We start from the raw sequence: 18,697 nt of genomic DNA, 5'->3' as shown, positions 1-18,697 counted from the left end.
AATCTGGGAGGGGGACTCGGAAGCCCTATGAGGAGGCTGCCAGGCACCGTGACAAGCTTAGCCCCGTGGATGCTGAACTAAGCACTCTAAACCCTGGGCTTCCTAGGGCGTGCCTCCTCCAGGAAGCATCTGTCTCAGGGAAAAGGGGGAGATTGGGCCAGAGGCTACTGTACACAGGATGGTGGGGAGCCTTCAAGATGCCCTTGGCTGCAAATCTCCTTCCTCACAGAGTCAAGTTCAGGTCTCCGCATCTTCCGAGGGTGAGCAAGCTGTGACTGCACCAGAATCTGTCCCTCTAGCAAACTCCGAGGAGGGACTGCGGGAAGCCACCGGTTGGCCAGACTGAGCGGCTGGGGGTGTCTCTCTTCCTAGGAAAAGACCTGCTATTGGGGCAGGGAATGTATGGATGTGCTTTATACAATTGATGTATGTATATGTATGGATTGTGGTAAGAGTTGTATGAGTCCCTAATAAAATGTAAAAGAAGAAAAGAGAAAAAAATGATTAGGGCAAAGACTGTACAGATGTGCTTTATACAATTGATGTATGTATATGTATGAACTGTGAAAAGAATTGTATGAGCCCCAATAAATTGTTAAAAAAAAAAAACAACTGCATTAAAAAACGGAGCAACCAACAAAAGGAAAAAAAAAAAAAAAGAAAAGACCTGCTATGGGAAAGGAGTGGCTAGAAAAAAATTTTCAGTCCGCCCTAGCCCCTTCCTCAGTTCACCTTCCCCAGTCCACAACACACCACTGCTCCCTGGCCTCCAACTGGGCTTGGCCCTCCAGCGTTCTGCCTTCCTTCCAAAGCCAGCTAGTGTGGACTCTGCAGTCCGCCCTCCTGGTTGATTTTCCCTGACTGCTTCTTCCGTCCCCTGGAGATCCACGCAGCCACTGAGGCCATGCTGAGAAGGGTTTCATGGTGGCACAGACAGTGATGAAAGAGAGGAAGAGGTTTGGTTTAGAAAACGAACCAACCAATAATTAAGCCAGGTGGGCTTAATTCAGCCAATACCATCAACCACCCCTCCGCATCCAGAGGCTTTAATACCTTGGTGGTGAGACAGCCAGCCCTTTTTGGTCTTTTCTGCCCTCTCCCCTTGACCCTGCTCCTGGGTCCGCTTGGCCGTGCTACCATCTCTCTAGCCTCAGGGATGTGGGTGCGCAGTCCCAAGAGGTTGCCCGTGTTCATTTGTGGGCCCCAGTGCGGCTTTCAAGCAGTTTGGCACGCTTGAAGACGTGAAACTTCTCCCGTCCTTCACAAAAACCCACTTGGAGCACAAATCTGACCAAGAAACAGTTGATCAAACAAAACAAGGGGCATAGTTCAAAATCAGGAAGCGTGTGTTCCAGACTTGTAACTTTTCACTGTGCTTACTCAGTCTGTGTGTTGAGCACAGAGATACTGGACAAGATGAAGAAGAACCCAGCCTCGGGACGCGCTAACTACCTGAGCTAGGCAGCGGACACCTTGGCTGATGAAAGGGGAGAGGTCTTGAAGCGCTGAGTGAGGGTCTGCGACCTTCAGTGTGGATTAGGCCTCAACAGGAAGAAAACAAAAATCCTCCCAACTGGACCAAGAGGCAACACACCATGCTAAATGGAGAGAAGCGTGCAGTTGACAAGGGCTTCATTTCGCTTGGACCTGCAAGCCGTGTCTCTGAGAACGGCAGCTAGAAATGAAAGGATGTACTGCCTGGGCAAATCTGTTGCAGAGGACTTCTTTAAAGTGTTAAAACGCCAAGATGTCACTTTGAGGGTGAAGGTGCATCTGACCAACACCAAGGTGCTGTCAACCCCTCCCATGCATGTGAAAGCGGGACAATGAATACAGAAAAGAGAGGAGAACTGATGCATTTGAATTACGGCAAAAGAAGGAGCCGATCTGCTTTGGCGAAAGTACATTTAGAAGCAAGGCTGGGGAGACTTTATCTCAGATACTTGAAGCATTTCTGAGGAACGATGGGACCCTGGAGAAGGACGTCATGCTTGGAGAAGTAGAGCGCAATGAAAAGAGGAAGCCCCTCCACGAGATGGACTGACACAGCGGCTGCAGCAACGGGCTCCAGCGTAACCAGTCCTGAGAGGATGGTGCAGAAGTGGGCAGTGTTTTGTCCTGTTGCCCGGTGGGTCTGGCTATGTCTGTGCCGACTCGCTGGCACCTAACAACAACCATCAGGAGGGACTAGTCCCTGAAGAAAGACAGCGTGCTGGGACAAGTAGAGGGTCTAAAACAAAGACCTTCAGTGGCTGGACTGCCATCATGGCTGCTGCAACAATAGACTCAAACATAGGGACGATTGTGGGGATGGCGCAGGACTAGCCACTGTTCTGTACTATTGTACGAGGGAGCGTGGAAAAAAGAGAATAAAAAGAAACAGGCTTTCCCCACCAACTTTTGAAATCCCCTTGTTTGAGTCAGAACTGATGTGTTGGCACCTAACAATAATGACAGAGTCCCTTTCCCCTTGCGGTACAGACCACACTGGGGCTGGGGAAGCAGCTGGAGGTTAGGGCAAAGCCATCCTCCATGATTCTAGTTTCTTAGTGTGAGAACTCTGGGCCCTTTGTCCCTGGTGAGTCTATAAAGCTCAGCCCTGCCTTGCACTGGATAGCTAGTACGGACAAAGCATTTCCAGTTGCAAATGGGACTCTTGTCTTTTTAATCCTTTGCTTACTCCACCACATTACAGACCACCTCTGCACCCATGTCCCAACCACGACTGCCAAAGACCAATATGGCTTTTGAGGAAAGATCAAGTTATTTTCTGGCCAGAAACAAAATACAAACATCACATTATAAACCTCAAATGCTTTCTAACCAGTCTCTCCACCTGCAATTTTCTCCATGGCGCTGCCCCACTCATCTCCCGAAAACACCCTCTTTCTTTTTCATGTCACTCCTCCTGCCCTTGAGGAGGTTTCCCATTATCCAGAGAATCAAGTTCAAAGAACTCATTTTGGCTTTCCAGGCTCTCCACCCTGGCTGCCTACTTACCTCCCTCTCCACCTAACTTAACTTTCCAGACTTCATCATCTTTCAGAAACCTGTTTCATTCAATCATCTCACTCTGCTGCCTTGGCTCATAAAATTACAATCAACTCTTCTACCAAGCCTTCCTTGATCATTCCAGAGCCAGACATTTCTCTCTGGCCTGGATTTTTCTTAAAAATTGTTTTAAATTTTTAACTTTTTGGACAAGAAAAATATCTCATGGAAACTGAAATTCAACATAGGATTCCCAACTTTTTATATTGGCAAATAGCATCAATAAAAGAAAAATAATAGAAGCTTACATTGTCTCAATCATTATTCCATAAAAGGAAGCATTGTCTGCATGTTTTTCTGTTTTTAAGTATATGAAACCCAGGATTGGTGAACTTACAGAGACAGCAATTAGGGTCCCTGGGGCTGCAGTGGGGAAGGTGGAGTGGGGTGGTGGTAGAGGGGAGCTGATATCAAGGAGTTCAAGAAGAAAGAAAATGTTCTGAAACTGATACTGCTTGATGTGATTGAACTATGGAATAATATGATATCTGTATTACTTCCCAATAAAAAGGTTTTTTGGGAAAAAAGAAATCAACAAAAGGGAGCATTGTGTCGTTCCCTTTCTTACTTCATTCCATATTGATGCAAACTTCATCAGAAACTAGCATCAGTTCTTAAGAGGTTTGATTAAGTAAGTCACGCATCACTTAACACGGCTATTATACTTTTTGCATATCTTAATCCTTCTTCTTGCCTGCTAAGTCCAAGCTACAGTCATATTTGTGCCCCCAGCGTCCAGATAAGATAGAACCCTTTTAATTTTGTATTTCCCCTAAGACAAAGCACCATGCCTAACACATGCCGAGTGTGGCCATCAAGTCGATTCTGACTCCTGGTGATCCCAAGTGTGTCAGCGTGGAACTGTGCTCTGTACCGTTTCCAGCAGCTGATTTCTCAGAGGCCGATCACCAAGTCTTTCTGGGATAGACAAATCTATGGTTGGAGAAAGCAGACGAGTGGTTGTCAAGGCCTGGTGGGTAGGAGACCAGGGAGTTACTATTAATAGGGATGGAGATTTTTTTTTAGTGTGATGAAAACCTTCTAAAGTTAGAATCTGGTAGTATATGTACCACTGTGTGAATATATTAGAATGATTGTATTGTACACTTTAAATGGGTAGACTGTGGGTATGTAAATGAGATCTAAAAAAAACCCTCTTAAAAATGGAAAAAAGTAGGCTCGAATGGTGTTGTTCACCTCTACAGAGGCAGGGGGTCTTTGAATGCCCTGTAACTGGGTTATGTGGAGGGTCTCAGTTGTGCCAACAGGTGTGTTTAATAAAACAATACTCGACCCACTTTTAAATGAAGATTTACAGCAAAGTTCAAATCTGAAGCCTTCTCATCTGTTTCTGAGACACGCTTAGCCCTTCCCATTACTTAGGCTGTTAATTTTCACAACTTAATTCTCTAGAACTTCCAGAATGTAATAGTGAATAGTCTATTAGTTAGTTACTTCTTGTTTTGGGCTTAAATTCAACATATATAAAACCAAATTCATTTTCCCCAGTTTTTGATTGTGAACCATTCATACAGCTTGTTTCATGTCATTGCTTGCTGTTTCCATTCCGAGTTCTCCCCTAGCTGTCCTTCACCGTGTCCTTGGGTAAGGGCTGCCCTTCTGTCTCAAAGGGTTGATTAGTCAAAGGTATGTGTACCTTCCGAGTGTTACTGTCGACCCAAACTCATCTTCTGCTCCAGTGTCAGCACTTCCTCGGGACTATCTGCAACATAAACTTGGAAACGCCTCTCTTTCTCTTCCCTTCACATGTAGCCAACCATCAGATCATGTTGCCACCTTCTTTCCAGTTTTAGGTACTGATGCTCAAGTACCGTATATGCTTGAGCATGAACCGACCCAAATATCAGCTGAGGCACCTAATTTTACCACAAAATGGCATTAAAAATGTGCTGAACAACTCGGTTTATACATGAGTATATACGGTACTCAGTTGCTAATCAAAAGGGTGGCAGTTCAAACCCAGCTAAAATGACACAGCCAGGAAGAGGCTGGGATTTAGAAACCAGTCTATTGAATTCCAAAGTCAATGTTCTTAATCTCTTGCTATATCGCTTCTGAATTATAAAGTCTTCTAATTAGTTTTCTTGCTTTCATTGCGGTTCTCTCCTCCTAGCTCTCCTGTATATTGATGTGAGATTCGTCTCCTTAAAGCACTGCCTTCAATAATATGTTCCTGTACTACCAAAGTGCTTTCAGGGGCTCCCAGCTGCCTACAGAAGAAAGTAAGACCCTTCTTAACGATTGCCAAGACGCCTGGTGGCGTACAGGACTACACATCAAGATCGGCAGCCTCAGACCCCACAGGCGCAGTTCTACCCTGCCCTGTGGGTCGCTATGAGTAGGAATCGACTCAATGGCACTAAGTTTGGCTTTTTGGTTACCTGTCCAATCATGTTCCAGATACAGAGATTTGGCTCATCCCACTGGGAAAATATCTAGAATGCTTCCCTTATTTCTCTCTTTCTTTTAGGATCTGGCACATTCTGGCATCTCTGGGAGCTTTTCTCGATCATGGAAGTCTTTCTTCTGAACTTTAACAATATCAGTTATTTGTAGAGCTCATTTGGCCCCAAGCCTTGGTCATTTCATTTGGTTACTTATCCGTTGATGACAACACACTTTTGAAGAGCAGGACTGGGACTTATTTTTGGATAAGCAAATCTGAACACAAAACCTTGGCACATGTGGGACACTAATAATGTTGTTTGATGAATGGCAGGTGGACAGACTACCTGGTCCCAAGCCAGATGCATATTTGATGAAGGAGAGAAAACAGTCTGGCAGGAGTAGAAGGTTGAAGGGGAGGAGGAGGAGAAAATCTGGGACTCAGAAAAGTGTTTCATAAATCAAATTTCAAGCCAAGATCTGCAACTGAGATAGAGCCCCCATTTTCCTCTGTTTTCACAGTGAGGACGGAACGATGGGTGAGCAGCTGTCTCTTCGGTCTGTACATTTCCCACTGTTTATTCCCCCCACCATGACCCTAGAGCAAAGGTTGAAAGTGACACCCCGTTAGCCACACTGTCAACAGGTCTTAAGTGCATTATTGATCCACACACTTAGAGATTTTTTACAATTAGTTGCCACCATAAGTTTTAGTTATTCCTTTGTGACCATCTGGGTTTTCGGCTTGTCTTGCTCAAACATCAGAAGGACGAATGACTGGGCCCTCATTCTTGGGTGGTAACCACCCGCTGGACCTGAAAGGAGTTGCCCCGCCCCTGCATAGGATGGGCGGTGCCCTGCAGCTGGACTTCATCTCACCACCTCTCCCCTCTGGCCAGCCCCACCGATGCACTTTCTTGGTTTGCATCCTTTTCCTGGTTCCCACGCAGACCCTACAGGGCATTTATACCGACAGACAGGCAATCATTGCTGGAGACTGCCAGCTGTGCCTTTCCTAATTGCCCTGACACCCCTGCCCTGCATTCACCTCACACTTCCACAGAGACGGTCACAGTAGCATTTCTCCTAACGGCACAAACTGGGGAAATATTCTAAATGGTCCACAATAGAACAATGGTGAAGTGAACTAGTGTAGCCAAAGCAATGAAATATAAAGACAGTTTTAAAAGTCTCATGTTTACAAGCAATGTTCAACGGCATGAAAGGGGTGAATCTGAAAAGACCGGGTGTGCCTGTCTGTCCCCCTCCCTCCCCTTCATCCCGGCATTCATTCCTGAGAACCCAGTGACTGGCCACACCATCTCCTGGAGCGACACAGAGGAATGGGGGAGGTGCAAACAAAACACACGAGAATATAACCATTAGTGACTAAGCATTCCTGTGCCTGGGTCAGGTTATTGGATGGTGTGTCACTAGGAGGAAAAACGATTTAGACACTGGGAGACGCAGCATACTTCTTGCTGCAGATCTGAATAGTAGTCTACTCAAAACAGTGTGTGAATGTGCTGTATAAACATGCAAATGTTTACAGAAGTGGAGAGCCCTGTTATTATTCTTTACAAATTCGAGGGGCACATTTTTAAGAGCTGTAATTGGATAAGAGCCTGTTGTTCTATTGTTGGAAACTGCTCTCATCATAGGAAGGCCAGGAGACCCCGTGCAGTGCTGCCAGCACCCCAGCGGAGAAACTGAGGTCAACATGGAGTCTGAAATCACAAGTGGATACACACGATTGGAGCAATGCGGACAATAGAGTGTGTTGTTGTAGGTGCCGGTGCCGGTGGTAAAACCTGTCTCCGGATATCCTACACAACGAGCACATTCCCAGCCGAACATGGGCCCACTGTTTTCGACAACTGTGCAGTCAGTTAGGATGGGTGGGGAGCCAACACTCCTGGGCTTTTTGATACTGCGGCGCAAGAGGATGAGGACAGATGCCGGCCGCTGGGTTAGCCATACACAGATGTATGTCTAGTCTGTGTTTCAGTGGTCTCTCCATCCTCATTTGAAAATGTGTAAGAAAAGTGGGTACCTGAGAAACACACCACTGTCCAAAGACTCCTCTCTTGCTGTTGGAACTCGCAGTGATCTCGGAGTCGTCCCATCCATTACTGAGAAACTTGCCAAGACCAAAGAGAAGCTTTTCCTGCCCCAGAGACTGCCGAAAAGCTGGCCTGTGACTGAAGGCTGTCAAATATGCGGAGTGTGTGCATTCACACCTGAAGAACACCTTTGCTGAAGCAATGCTGGCTGCCCTGGAGCCCCCAGAACCGAAGACGAGCCGCAGGTGTGTGCTGCTGGGACCATCTCTGCAGAGCCTTTCTGCACAGCTGTGTCAGCATCATATTAAAAGGAATGTTTATAGCAAACTAAAGATTAAAATTAAAATTAGTTTTTGCAATAATGACAAATGCAATGCACCTACTCACATGCACTTGTGACCCAAGTCCCATAGGTATGGTCCCCTGCCCTCTCCCAATGCTGGTTACTTTTGAGTAATTGTATAGTGTCAGAAAGTGATCAGTACTAGTTTTTGTTTTGTTGTTTCAAGGAGAAGATTTTTTTTTTTGGGTAAAGCAAGGCATGCCTGTTGATGACTCTGTAACAGACGAATTCAACTTTTTAAATAATCATTTTATTGAAGGCTCTTACAGCTCTTGCTGCAATCCTTACATCAATTGTATCTGACACATTAGTACATATATTCCACTGTTCTTTTCTAGACATTTACTTTCCATCGAGCCCTTGGGATCAGCTCCTCTTTTTTTCCCCTTCACCCCCCCTCGTGGCCCCTTGATAGATTGTAGATTGTTAATTATTTTCAAATCTTACACCGACCGCTGTCTCCCTTCCCCTCTGGTTTCTGTTGTTCTTCTCCCTGGATGGGGGTGTGTGATTGTGTGCCATTCATTTCAATCAGTGCCCCCTTCCCTCCCCACCTCTACTTGCCTTCCCCCTACCCTTTTATTATCTCTAGTCCCATTCCTGTTCCTGGATTCCATGTGTTGTGCATTTTATCTCTTGCCCATATCTATGTACATGCTCCCATCTAGTCTAGATTGGGAAGCGGCACTGGGGTCATGATAGTGTGTGTGTGTGTGTGTGTGTGTGTGTGTGTGGATCAGAGGTATATTGCATGACCCATTAGTGTTCTACTGCACCCTGATTGACTCACCCCTCCCTATGACTCCTCTGTGGGAGGATGTTCCATTGTCCATAGATGGGCTTTGGGTCTCTGCTCCAACCCCCCTCCATTCTCACCCATGCATTTTTGTTTGTTTACTGTTTGTTGTGAGTCTTCTGATATCTGTTGCCTGGTCTCAATGATACCTCATGATCGCACCAGCTGGTGTACTTCCTCCATGTGAGCTTGTTGCTTCACTGTTGGATGGCTGCTTGTTTAACTTCAAGTCTTTAAGACCCCAGACACTATATCTTTTAGTAGCCGGGCACCATCCTCTGTCTTCACCACATCTGCTATGCACCCATTCTGTCTACACCACATCTGCTTATGCACCCATTCTGTCTACACCACATCTGCTTATGCACCCATTTTGTCTACACCACATCTGCTTATGCACCCATTTTGTCTTCAGTGATTATGTGGGGGGTGAGCATTACAGAATGCCAATTTGTTAGAACAAAGTGTTCTTGTATTGAGGGAAGGTATGAGCTGAGACTCAAGGCCCATCATCAGCTTCAGTGTATTGCTTTATAAATATATGTACATAGGCCAATACCACTACTGTTTTGTATTAATGTATTTGCATAAGTACACACCTCTGTTAATCTCCATATCTATGCCTTTGCTTCCTAGATCTTGCCTCCATTTCCTTTTGCCCCCTCCTGCCCCACCATCACTTTCCCCCTTCTTCCATCTCTTAGTGCTTCCTCTCCACTAGCGTGGTGTTGCTCTAACACTCACAGGATCTCTACCCTCTCCTAGATGCTGGTTCCACTTCCTTAGTTGTTCCCCTGTCCATGACCCCGTCCACTCACCGCACCCTTCTCCCACCTCCTTCTTCCCCTACCTTCCAGGACCACTGGCCCCATTGCCTTCTCCCTGGGCTTCCCTCCCATGGACGAATCTGAATTTTTGAAGTGGCTCCCTGGTTCCACTGGGGCATCTTAATGTTTTGTGTTGTTTTCCTTTTTTTGCAGGGGGAGAGTGGGGAGCTCATTTTACTTAGTTTTATTTTTTAATCCATTAACCAGTGGATAGCCCCTGAGGAGAGGAAGACAGGATTGCAGTTACATTCCTCTTAGAGATCATGTTTAGATGCCAAGTTCCCTACGTGGTGTTCTTAGGAAGGAGTGAGGTAAAAGCCTCATTCGATAACATACCCCTTTTCTCCACCAGAGAGTAGGTCCAGTATTTGATGAAACTCATGACAGTGGGTGGGGCCTGTCTTGCCCCTCCCTCCTCTTTTCTATGATGCACTATATACTTGATTGTGACTTCCAAGGAAATTTGTTTGCCATTTGCTGAGGTTTTGGAAGCTAATTTCTAACTTCTTTTACTGATGAATGAGAAAAGTATTTCACCTTTTAAAACACACCAAATGAATCGAGTTCATATTTCAAAAATAAAATTTTCCCCTGTCGGTAACTTTCTAATATGCTTAGCTTAGCTGTGCAGCTTAATAGAATATAATATGGTGTTTCTAGAACACAGCAGAAGACCTGGCACACAGAGGAAGCATGAGGGGTGGTGTTAGCAGACAGATGTCTACGGAACGATTCACATCCTCTTCAAGTGATGGGAATGGAGGCCTGCTTCATGAAGAAGCTGGGGGTGGGGCTGGGGAGACCATTTAACAACATGGGGACTGGTTAGGGGAATCCCCTTCTTTCTGTTTTACATCTGAGAACCCCCAGAGCAGCCAGCTGAGGCTCTCTAGTTTAATAAATATCACGGACTGAGTCTTATGAAGACTCTACATAAGTGTTAATAGGGATTTTATCAGCTTATTTTGGTGGGGTTTCCAATTTCTTAAAATATTTCGGTTATCTTTTCTACCTTCCCCAAATCCAAATTCTTGTCGAATCATTAGTGTTGAACCACTGCTTTCTCATGTTTCACTTCTTTGTATGTGCATTCTTTTCAGATGTATTGAACAAACAAACAATAAACCCTTTTAAAAATCAGGAGGACTAACGAGTCCAGGAAAGGGAGAGAGTTCAAGACAAAGACCAACCAGAAGTACCACCTGGGAACATCCCAGGTTGTTGGAGTTGGGTATTACAATGATAAGACATTTGCACACTCGTAAGGGGACACATTAAAAAAACAAAAAGCAAGAAAAGATCACAGTGGATATTGGAAGAGACTCTGTTCTTGCTCGTAGAACAGTGAAAGCAAATGGAGGAAATGATGAAGTCAAATTGCTGGACAGGAAATTTCAAAGGGAAACTCAAGACAAAGTAAAAGATGATAATGAAATGTAGAAAGACCTAGAGTTAGGAAACCAGAAAGGAAGAGCACACTCAGCAATATATCTCGAGCAGAAAGAACCGAAGGAAAAATTCAAGCCTCGAGTTGGTGCCATCGCGGTCACACATTGAACTGCTAACCACAAGGTCGGCAGTTTGAAACCACCAGCCACTCCATGGGAGAAAGATGAGGTTTTTCATTCCTGTAAAGAGTTCTAGTCTCAGAAACCCACAGGGGCAGTTCTAGCCTGTCCTACAGGGTTGTTACGAGTTGAAAGTAACTCAGTGGCAGTGGGTTTTGAGTTTAAGGCAAAATATTGAATGAGGTAGAAAGCATCAAAAGAAGATGGGAGAAAAACAGAGTCGCTGTATCAATAAGAAAACTCCCCAACCATTTTAGGAGACGACATATGATCAAGAACCCATGGCACTGAAAGGAAGAAGTCCATAAGCAAAGGTGGTGAAGAAAGCTGATGGTGCCCAGCTATCAAAAGATAGAGCATCTGGGGTCTTAACAAGCAGCCATCCAGCTCAGAAGCAACAAAGCCCACATGGAAGAAGCACACCAGCCTGTGTGATCACGAGGTGTCAAAGGGATCAGGTATCAGGCATCATCAGAACAAAAAGATCAAGTCATTGTGAATGAGGGGGAGTGCAGATTGGGTACCCAAGACCCATCTGTAGGCAATTGGACATTCCCTTGCTGAAAGGTTGCGGGGAGGAGACAAGCAGTCAGGGTGCAGTGTAGCAACGATGAAACCTACAACTTTCCTCTAGTTCCTAAATTCCTAAATACTTCCTCTCTCGTCCCCCGCCCCCCCCCCCAAATCATGATCCAATTCTACCCTACAAATCTGGCTGGACCAGAGGATGTACACTGGTACAGATGGGAACTAGAAACACAGGGAATCCAGGACAGATGATCCCTTCAGGACCAGTGGTGAGAGTGACAATACCAGAGGGTGGAGAGAGGGTAGGGTGGAAAGGGGGAACCAATTACAATGATCTACATGTAACCTCCTTCCTGGGGGGATGGACAACAGAAAAGTGAGTGAAGGGATACAGTGTAAGATATGACAAAATAATAATAATTTATAAATTATCAAGGGTTCATGAGGGAAGGGGGAGCAGGAAGGGAGGGGGGAAATGAGGAGCTGATATCAAGGGCTCACGTAGAAAGCAAGTGTTTTGAGAATAATGATGGCAACAAATGTACAAATGTGCCTGACACAATGGATGGATGCATGGATTGTGAGGAGTTGTACGAGCCCCCAATAAAATGATTAAAAAAGAAAAAGGAAGGAAGAAGTCCAAGCTGTCCTAAAGGCTTGTTAGGTAAAGAGCAAGGCTCCAGGAACTGACAGAATACCAAGGTTTCAACAAGTGGTCAAGAAATTTGGCAGACAGCTATAGTTCTCCTCGATCCTGCAGGGTTACCAGGAGTCAGAATCAATTGGTTTGATTTTATTAATTAAACTACAGACTCCATTTTGATTTTATCACTTCTCCTCACTAATATCCTTTATCTGTTACATGGTTTAAAACCCACGACAAACAAGAAATCAAACGACTAGACCCATCACCTGTCGCGTCAGTGTGTGATACTGCGATGCTGGCAGCTCTACTATTGGCACTTCAGATCTCAGCCTGGTCACCATGGTGGACGGGTGTAGTGGAGCTTCCGGACTTAGACTAGGCACAAAGGCGTAATCATCGATTTCTGAAAACTGCCCAATGAAAATGTTATGAATCCCAGCACAACACTGTCGAGCTAGCTTGCCTGGGACATGTTGTCAGGGGAGATGGTGGTTAGAAGAGGACATCACGTTTGATGATGTAGAGGGGCAACGAGGAAACGAGACCCTCAATCAGATGGGTGGACACAGTCAGACACTGGTGACTGTGAGGAGGATGTCAGACTAAGCAGCACGTCACACACAGGGCCGCCTGGCAGCAGCCAACAACAGAGGCTTATACAGTCACATCTGCGAACGCTGGGACCTGAGTAAAGCGGAACCCGACCAGAGAAAGAAAACCCAAATCTCTTCATGAACAGACAACAAGAGAAAATGAGTTAAGACTGCACATGTAAAGGCGGAAACGGCGCAAGACCTGGAAAAACAAGGCAGCCCTGGCAAATTTTGTCTCCCATAGGTTTCATCCATATAATTCTTATAAAACAAATGATCATTGAAAAGAAAAGCGACATCAAAAGGGGCATTAAGATGTATGCTCAAAAAAAAAAGGTGTGTGCATAAGGCTGTAGCTAAACGGCTTGGATGGTGCTGTGGATCTCACTTAGCAGAGAGAAAGAGTTGAATTCCCCTCAATCAAGAAACTGATTAGTTTTGGAAACTATTGAGGCAGGTAATTTTTAGCAAGAGCAAGCAGTCCTGAAAAAATAGAGGGAAACGATATGAACTTAGTACACTTCTGTTCCTGGTCTTACCTAGTGATCACTCTGATTACTTTTTGCCACAGGGCAAGGGCATTCTTTGGAAATCTGCTTTCCAAAGAACTTCTGTTTTTGTTGATCTAGGCAGATGTTCTCTCTAGGTCAGCAACAGCCTGCATTAGGTAACTCCTTTGGGCCCTGGTTTTACCTCAGGCAGTGTGACTGATTCCAATGGCAAAGTAGACAAAGTTCACCTCATAACCAATCAAAGTAAGCGGTGGCATATTGTGCTAACTTAGAAGCATCCGGAGGTCATAAATTAATATCATCTTATGAGTCCATTAATCAAAGAAGCAAGCAATTCCCAAGCATGTACTGCATCCTACTGCGTCTACGATACTGTGCTAGATATTCAAGGGGTAGTTGGCCAAACTGAGGAGCCTACCATTTTGTTAAGATCCTTGCATGTGCTAGGTACCTACTGACACATATCTGACACATATGTGCTGTCACACCTCTCTGGAGGGCACCAAGACGGCAAGAAAGGCATTTCAGGATGGCGACCAGAGTTACCTTTCTCTCTGCGTCCCCTCCATAAAGCAGTTACTCCGTCCAAGGCAGCCGAGAGCTCCATACACTGGCTCTTAGGACTCAGGAGAGAATCCTGGAAATCTACGAGGAAAAGCCAAGGCAGGCCCAAGCATGGCTTGTTTGGTGACCGAGGAGTAGGAGTGAAACAAATACCTGATAGAAATCATGATTCTTGGCTCCCAAATCAAATATGTTTGGAAAGTGATACTGATGATGAGGTAACATCAGACTTACTTCCCAGCCCAGAAGCAAACTTTCTGCATGGGTTCGGGGAAGTCAGTGACCCATTCGAAAAGCTATCTGCCATTGCATCTCAAGGTGCCACGTGCCTGTAAGCCCTCGGTTTCCTCAAAGACAAATACTTCTTGAAATGTACAAGGGTGCTGGCAGCATGTGGCGATCGAGAACTGGTGGCATGGTGGTTCCTGTGGGGGTCTAGGGCTGAGCTGCAAGGAGAGAATGAATCAGCTCTGCAATGCTGAGAGCACTTGGCTGAGGCGTCAGGAATGTGAACCCATGTGGGTTTGCAGCCAATGCCAGGGTCATCTGTTTTTCCTCGGGGAAGGAGAGTGTAGCTGCTCTGAGCTGAGGAGGCCACCGTTCCTAACTGCTATGTTATTTTGGACACCAAGCGAGGCTAGCTAGCATTTTGGGAGTGTGCTAGAAGAGGCTTAGCCTCAAAGGACTGGCCAGACACACCCAGCTGTCTCCTTAAATTAGACCTCCCAAATAAAGAAAGAGTCCTCTTTCGAAACGCAGAACTTGCTTTGCTCTGGGCCTCTCAAGTGGGTTGCAGAAAAGCCTACCTGTAAAGTCCACCCTCAAAAGTCAAACGCTTTAGAACTGGCCCGGTTCTGAGGCAGAATGGGCTCTTTCCCAGAACCACCTGCGGTGCCTCAAGTGCCCAAGGCCCCAAATCAAGAGATAAGAGCAGGGAGCACTGGGCAATGGATGAGCTAGAAGCCAGTGACGCTCACTGAGCTGTAAAAGGTGGCTCTGCTCTTGCTGCTCAGAAGAGCTACATCCTGAGAAAAACTCTTCTGCTGACCCTTCAGCAGGTTTGCCTTTCTCCTGTAGGTCAGCCATCTGCTTCCCTCCGTAGCTCAACTCCTAGTGCGGGCTATGAGGCTGCAGCCTGACCCCATGGTCTGGAGAGGTCCCGTTCAGCTCTCTTTGCAAGCCAAGCCAAATGAACACTTGGGGACCTACGAAAAGGTTCCTTCCCAGGGTATTAATAAATGCCCACTTCTGCTACCCTTCTGACTTCCCCAGGTGCCTGGTCTCTAACCGCTACAGCTAGCCGTCTCCAGAGATTGAAAATATGCTGACACTCTATGTCTTTTGAAGCTGGAGGGGAGAGGACAACCCTAAGGACTTAGTTTTAGTTGGATTCAGGCCTACCTTAACAGAATCTTTCAGACGAGGGGATGGAGAACGCAGTGGGCTAAAGAGATGGCGAGAGAAAGCCTCCCAGAGCTGGGTGCAGGTGAGCAGCAGGCTGCCAGAAACCACCAAGATCAGTGGCTGTGAACCAGGGCAGATGCAGAAAACACAGCTCTGCCTGGTGGGCAGAGCTCAGGCTTGACCTTTCAGGAGCGAGTCAGCTCGGCCACAGAAGCCCTTTGTTTCTTGCTTCTTGGCTGTTCCGTGTGGTCAATCCTTGCGTTCCTTTCGGTCGTTCCTTCTGCTCCAGGACGCAGGCCCAAGTATTCTCTGTTCCCTAAGCCCATCAGGCAAGGACTTGTGCAGGCTGACAAGTGGTTGTCCAATCAGCTTGTCAAAAGTGGTAAATAAAAGACGGCACATGCACAGCCAAGTAGGCTATGAGAAGGGTCGAGATTGAATTACACACGCCAGTTGTGGGGCCAGGGTGGAGGAGGCGGGAGAAAGAGCAGGGAGCAGCTAGACAGAAGAGAGCACCCTGCTCGCTTCGTGTGATTGCCAGAAGCCCGTCAAAGCTTTGCTGTCCTAGAGCCCCGGGTTCTAGTCTGGCCCCAGGTTCTCCTCAGGGGAGGGAGTCAGGTCCAGACAGAGGAAAGGTGACTTGAGACGATGTTTCCTGAGCCCAGTGCACAGTGCTTGGTAAGAGTGCTGGGGCTGCCTCAGCAACAGGTGGCAGTAAAGGTCATTTCTGCCTACCGGTGTCTTAGTTACCGGTGCTGCTATCACGAAAACCTCAAGTGGGTGGTTTCACCACAACACTTTCTACTCACGTGTTGGAGGGCTACGAGACTGGGTCCAGTGCGCTCTCTCACATTCGAAGGTAGACCCATGTCTCCTGGAGCTTCTGCTTCCAGGTGATCTCCGTGTGCCTTGGCACGAGTCTTCCCTCTCTGCTGTCTTAACTTGCTCCTTTCATATCTTGTAAGAGATGACTCAAAACGCCCATTACACTGATCCCATCTCGTGACCATAACTGAGACAGAGGTGAGGGCTGACCACACAGCTCTGTGGGGCACCGTGCAATCCACAGCAGTCAGTAACTGCACTTATTTTAGGTCACGCTCAGCTGGGAGTCAGCATGCTCATGTGAGTCCGAGTTATGAAAAGCAGACGGCTGGGGTCTGGTCTGGGCCCTGAGTATTCAGGAGTCTACGTTCAATAACGATTCAGCATATGGAATTCGGCATTGTCAAGACAGGTTTCAAACAGGGCACACTGCTTGCTAGCTCTGGAACTTTGGAGAGTTATTTGGTTACCCGCAACTGTTGTTTTCTGAAAATTATAAGGCTGTTTCCCCTCAAAGGCTGGGGACTGAATTAAGTCAGATATCATCTACAATGGTGCCAAATTCACGGTGAGTGTTCAGTCATGGTAACAATTATTATTCTGTCGTTGGCACGTGATCAACGGGGTCCTTTCTTCCAGAAAACCCACAAGCTCTAGGCCCAGAGAACTGACAGGCAAGAAGTCTTTACAAGAGCCAAAGGAAACGGAAGGAGAGCCATGTGCTCACGCACTAGGATTGACTCTGTGACTCTGTGCCCATTGTACGCTGGACTGGCAGGCTCACGGCTATCCCAAAGCAAAGATGCTAATCTACCTCTAGGGTTACCTGTTAGGGGCATGTTCCCAGACTGATGGTGCTTCTTCTGGGCCCCCAATCAGATCCCAGGAGGAGGGAGGCAGCACTCTGGTGCCAGGTCTGTCCAGGCTGTTGTCTGACCATCACAGCTGCCTATGAGGCCTATGGGTTAATAATAGCAATGCTGATGCTTATGGATTAAGACAGCTCTGTGGGAGGTGTTTATTTTTACACACTGGCGTCAGTATCAAGTACTACTGGTTACTGTCCAAAACGAGGGAGGCTTACTGCTGCAGGAGGGGCCCCGGGCTCCTTCAGGTTGCTGAGCTGCATTCTGAAGGAAGCCTCATGGAAAACAGGTTAGCATTAACCTGGACAGGGAAGGGCACAGGTACAAACTCAGCTGTCCTATGTCCACTGTCTGAAGCGGGATGGAGGCCTAGGACCAAGCCCTGTAACACTGTGGCCAGGTGGGCATCAAATATGGACCTGTTGCTCGTAGAAATCTCTTGAATCAGGCAGGTCCTGGACAAGAGACCTGCCCATTTGGATTTGGCACACACTCACAGACACATACCGATTGGTTGAGCTGAAATAGTTGGAACAAAATCAAGGAAAGACTGCCACTCAAGTAACCAGGAATCATTTTGTCTGTCACTCGGCCCAGAGGAGTGTGGTGAGTGAGTGCGGCTATTGGAAAGAGAAAGGAGAAGCGTGTCTGGGGGGTTATAACATGCTTAAGACAAAGGTGGATCTTCAAGTGGTTGACGTCAGCAGAACAGCAAGTGTCTTAAAGACTTATTGGGCCCCAGCTTCTTTCCTGGACACACCAGGAGGCCAACGCTGCTCATCTTCCCTCTTCTCAGAAAGCCTCTTTACCCCCTCCCAGAAGGCTAGGGACCAGGGTCTGATTCCCACTCCTGCCCCTGGGAGGCAGCTCTGGAACAGGCAGACAGCAGCGTGAAGAGACTGACAGCTGGACTGCTGGGGAACAGACCCAGACTGGCTGACTTGGGGAGTGGGGGGGCACTTGCAAAACAGACTGTTGTGGAATGCCAAAGATGCACCACACACCAGGTAGGAATGTGGACATGCCAAGCTCACTGTAACCCTGATGCCATCATCTTCCTGCCTGTGGCTGACTCATCTCCCTTCAGTACCAAACACAACAATGCTCTCAGGGTGCTGGCGGGAAGGCAGGGCAGGTCAGCAGATCACTTGCTCAAAACATTTCCCCCTTCCTCACCCACCACCCCCACCTCCTCACACCAGGCATATCCACTTGGTCATCAAAGCAACAATGCAGCCTCAGAGACCATCGGATTTGATCACCAGATTGGGGTCTGATCTCAGCTCCCTCTGGAAGCTACCCATGGCCAGGACAGGGGCAGGGTGCCCAAGGGCAGGAACACTGCTTTCCTTATGAGCTTCCTCTCACACTTGCTGGGTCACCTGGGGGCAAGGTACCTGTCCTCTCAGAGCTCTCAGTTCCCCGTTTGGCAAAGGGGCTAATTATAGCCACATTCTGGTGGAGTGGCACGGAAGAATATTTGAACAATAAAAATAATAAATAGCAGAACATTTGTAGCAAGTGCGACAAATTCTTTAGGCCAGGCATTTCAAAAATACCTGTGTGATCCACCCCGAGAGGTGGCGAGCCCCGGCCATCTCCCGGGGTTTTCCATCTTCCTAGGTCACGGAGGCCACATTGGAAAGTGGCCCAGGCTTGTGGCCAGAGGTGCGGTGCCCTGATTTCAAGCCTATAATCCCAATCT

General features: G+C 47.0%; 1 protein-coding gene across 4 annotated transcripts in view; it reads right to left on the bottom strand.

Annotated features, from left to right (window-relative positions):
* The window catches only part of RUSC2 (RUN and SH3 domain containing 2), a 66,332-nt gene that overhangs the window by 22,093 nt on the left and 25,542 nt on the right, over positions 1-18,697 (bottom strand). The gene's annotated exons all lie outside the window — the stretch shown is intronic.

This window comes from Tenrec ecaudatus, chromosome 10, assembly GCF_050624435.1.
Source record: "Tenrec ecaudatus isolate mTenEca1 chromosome 10, mTenEca1.hap1, whole genome shotgun sequence".
Lineage (NCBI taxonomy): Eukaryota > Metazoa > Chordata > Mammalia > Afrosoricida > Tenrecidae > Tenrec > Tenrec ecaudatus.
Note: the sequence above shows the minus strand (reverse complement) of the source record. Positions and strands in the feature narration are given on the sequence as shown.